The 4,381-nt window shown below is 43.3% G+C and overlaps 1 long non-coding RNA gene across 1 annotated transcript; it reads left to right on the top strand.

The window, feature by feature from the left end:
- Positions 1-1,738: 1,738 nt before the first annotated feature.
- LOC104966855 (uncharacterized) lies at positions 1,739-2,688 on the top strand. The gene is made up of 3 exons (XR_800687.1): positions 1,739-1,804; positions 2,064-2,180; positions 2,582-2,688. It is a non-coding gene; the product is annotated as an uncharacterized lncRNA (long non-coding RNA).
- The last annotated feature ends 1,693 nt before the right edge of the window (positions 2,689-4,381 follow it).

The following is a 4,381-nucleotide window of genomic DNA, read 5'->3' as shown; positions in this document are numbered from 1 at the left end:
TTGGGACGTTTCATGGTGGGACATCGCTCATTTGAGATTGCGTCTTTTCGGAGGGGTTTGCGCGAGCAACCTTATCGCAGTGAACGGTACCTAAGAAGGCCAATTAAGGTACTACAGATACGCAAATGGGCCTTGGTTACTTGGTTAGGCACCTCGGCATGAATGCAGGCGCCTCGGCAATGCAATTTTGGGGGCGACCTAACCGGTTTAAACTGGTTAGGTGCCTGAGGATGTGTCGTGTGTTGAGTAACGTACGTTCGAGACGACTAAGAGAGGACCGACGTCCGACTATTCTCTCAAACCTAGCCGCTGCTTTTAAGAGAGAACGTCTGGTAAGAGTGTTCTGCCAATAGTTTGGAAAAGAATGAGTTATAGTTCGGTGTAATAACAAAATGAACCCGACACGAAACACACGATCCCACTCAACCGACACAAGCGACCACATAGGGATTTGTTCCTTTGTGTGAGGTGCCTCGAGTGCGTAGCTGTTCGCAGGCTGATAGTCTCTGTGAACGAGGTGTCCGCTCCCCACCCCGACTTCATACTCATGTTGCTCGGCAATTCCGTGTCTCACTTTAAGTCACTGATGTGTACAAATGTCTCTACAACTCCTTTGGTTCTTTCACTAAAACTTTTACTTGCTTATATTAGATAGATCATCTGTGAGTTGTTACTTAATACTAGTCACCTTTACCGGTACGTCACCTGAAATTCAAATCATTTTCATTTCTCCGGATAATCCTTATTCAGATTAAAAACCTTACGTTTTGATTCCATCAAACTAAGAAGTGTGTGACACGGTGTGACATATGGAAGAATTGTACGTTTACTTCGAGTATAGAAGAATGAGATTCTTAGTCCGTAGTCGTGCACACTATTGATGCGTCGATAACATCCTAAGTTCAAGTAAAAACTGATATGACGTCTTTGTTCGAACGCGCTCCCCTACGAAGAGGACGGACCACCCTTGCTGATAGCTTACGCGAAACTCGTCGTGTCAACCTCGTCCAACCTGTCTCGCTCGAGGAGTCGAAAGAGGTCGTCTACTTCGCGCTTGTGGAGGCGCTACGAGACATGCTGTCACTCTCTCTCCCCCTATTTTAGTCGTGTCTTTCAGTGTGCCCCATTTAGTTTAGTGAGTTAATGGTCCGTCTGCCTTGACTGTCAGTATCGTGTGTGTCCAACTCACTTCTTCACCTGCAATACTCCAATCCAACTCCTCACGTACATCTAAATATGTTAAACCGTCTATTCCCAAATATAACATATGTCCATTTACACTCTACCGCTCGAGATTAGCGATAGGAGCACAAAAGGTTCTGACAGTTCACGCCAACCCACAGAACTAATTGCTTACTCGGCAGACCGTTTACATGCAGAAAAACCTTCATAACACACAAGGGGACGGGTAATAACCGGAAAAGCATGACATGGGAGCTTTTAATACATTTTCTTTTTTTATGTGGAATATTTGAAGTGGTTGATAAATATACATTTGATGTAGAAAGTATTTATTGCAGGATAAGCAAATAAACTACTACACACATGTTCATAGTATGCTATTGATCCATGTTTGGATAACAATGAAGCACTTTGGCGTCAGAGGAATAAGATGTATTATATACTTTGGTCTTTTCACAGGATTTACTAATAATATAATATGGAGTCTAGGCGGCTGTATCCTGAGGAGAATCACGTGTATTTGAGAATCCTGTTTGTGTTTAGATTAAATGATGATTTAACTTTAATCTCTTGTTTGACAGCGGTGGCTGACGGAGCAGAGAGCCCAGTGTCCACACTGTCGGTAAGAGCATGCTAACACAACCCTCGCTACTGTATGTCAGTGTTTAGAGTGTGTGTAACTTCACCCCCAATTCATCATAGAAATGTAATCAGAAAAAAGGGCATCACATCCAGTTGCATCTTCAAGATCCAATACTTGCCATTTCAATGAATTTGATTTGACGAGTATTTCTAAAACACACCTCGAATGACTGTAGTGAAGTAAAGGGCATTTGTGGTAAGGTATTACAATGAGTATTTGTGTGTGTGTTCATGTACAGAGCTCCGCTCCAGCTGAGGGAGCTGGTGAACTGTCGCTGGGCAGAGGAGGTGACCCAGCAGCTGGACACCCTGCAGCTGTGCAGCCTCACCAAGCACGAGGACAACGACAAGGACAAGTGAGCACCCCCCCTGTCTCCTTCCCCACCCCTATGGCACTCGGTTAAAGCATTTCAAAATGTATTTAGATGATTTTTAATTGTAGCACTACCATGTATGACACTCGTCCTGTGATTTCTTACCAAAAACTGTTTATAATTTGTTTTAAAGATTAGTTTATATACAGTTTTAACAGGAATTGGGAGCAAATTGTGGCAAAAATTCTCCGGAAATACCCAAATTCCTAATTCCTGATATAACCGTGCACACTTCTAGATGTTATCCATCCCTCCTTTAGCATATTCATCATCTCCATCTCCTGCATTTGATAAAGCTTGATATGTTTGTAGAAACAGGCCAAATCTTTTAGCGTTGAAGTTTCTGTGTGACAAGCAAGTGTCATTGGATGATTCCTTTGCAGATGTGATAACCACCGTGAGAAGCTGAGTGTTTTCTGTTGGACCTGTAAGAAATGCATCTGTCACCAGTGTGCTCTGTGGGGAGGCATGGTAACGTTTCACATCTTTTTATTTGAAGATTACAGCTTGCATGCCAAATTACAATACTGACAATGCCAATTTATTAGAAATCAGGCTGCAACTAATTTCTATTTATTTTATCTGATGAATATGCGGAATATTTGTGACACGCTCTATCGAAATCAGTCGGAAGTCGCAACGGCTCATTTCAAAATAAACGTGGATTTGTGTAAAAAAATAGTTTTTCGGGGTTCGGGTGTTTTTGTTTGATTTTAAATAAACAAAGTCTTGGCTTTCAGAACATGAAACTTTTATTTCCAAAATCACACGATAAATACATGTTTGAAGCTTGTAAAGGGAAGATGAGAGCTCTCACTCGCCACTCTGCTGTTCTGCAGCGCTGCTTCCCCTCCCTCCCGCTGAAATTATGAACGTAAGGCGTATCGTAATCATAGATAACACGGCAGGGTCCGTTACAATTTGTTTTCATCTGATTTCAATTAAACAAAGTCTTGGCTTTCAGAATATTAAACTTGTTTCGGCAAATTCAGATGATAAATACAACTTTGAAGCTTTTAACGGCATAATTACAAGCGGAGAATGGAGTAACTTGACGTCACAGCAGGCATAACAGCCGGTGTTTCTCATGAGTGTTTTCCCCGGGAAACAAACACAATACACACAAACGCAAAATAACACAAACACACACACACGTATACTAGGGGTTTCACAACTACCAATATTTACTAGTCGACTAGTTTTTCAAAATAGTAGTCGACTAGTCGTTACGTCATAATAAAGACACACAAAGAGAGGTTTACAACTGTATTTTCTATTGGAACTCATACAGTAACATTAAACACTGCATTTTAATTTGTGTTACATGGCTGAGTAAATAACAAACACTAGACTCACCAAAATCGACAGCAAAAAACTCTTGTTTACATAAATGCCACGTAAATCCAGTGCGCAACAGCGCATTGCGCAACACTTTATTCGCTGTCCTCCACGATAACGTCCACCTTTCCATATTTTTGGTTTGAACACCAACGCATCGACATGTGAGGGAAGGAGGCTTGACCGCTTTCGGGTGACAGTGTTGCCTGCCAGGGAAAAAACCCTCTCACTCGGGGTGCTTGTGGCTGGAATAGCCAGGTAGCTCCTCGAAAGCGGGGGAAGCGGTGCACGTTTTCTGCCCACCACTCCAGTGGATTATCCATTGTGGGGATATGCGGTGTCCGCTGGCAGTAATCCCGTAGCTCATCATCCGCATCACTGTTGACCCGTGTTTTCTTGCTGTTCGTTTGCCTCTGTTCAGTGCTGACGCCGGTCCGTTGCTCACTGGTGCTAGCATTACTGCTAGTGCTAGCTGTCGGCAGCGGGTGTTTCATCTTTAGATGGTTGCGCATAGCAGATGCATTTGTATTGTACTTCAGTACAGCTGTACACAACTGACACTTCACTGTGGAGTTGGTTACATCTTCGTTGAAGTACTGCCATACAACACACGCCCTCTCCTCTCACACACAAACACCAAACACACACACGGACACAAACTCTTCTCTCCACCACATCATCTCTCTCTCTCACACACACACACACACACACACACACACGACACACCAACGCCATCCATTTGCTCCACGACGTTTTACGATGGTTTGACACTACACACACACTGCACGGCGTACGAACAACACACACACACACCACCACACACACGGCACACGGCTAGGCGTAAG

This window comes from Notothenia coriiceps, unplaced genomic scaffold (assembly GCF_000735185.1).
Source record: "Notothenia coriiceps isolate Sejong01 unplaced genomic scaffold, NC01 NC01_scaffold00037250, whole genome shotgun sequence".
Classification (NCBI taxonomy): domain Eukaryota; kingdom Metazoa; phylum Chordata; class Actinopteri; order Perciformes; family Nototheniidae; genus Notothenia; species Notothenia coriiceps.
The sequence above is the reverse complement of the archived record's forward strand: the minus strand, read 5'-3'. Positions and strand labels throughout refer to the sequence as shown.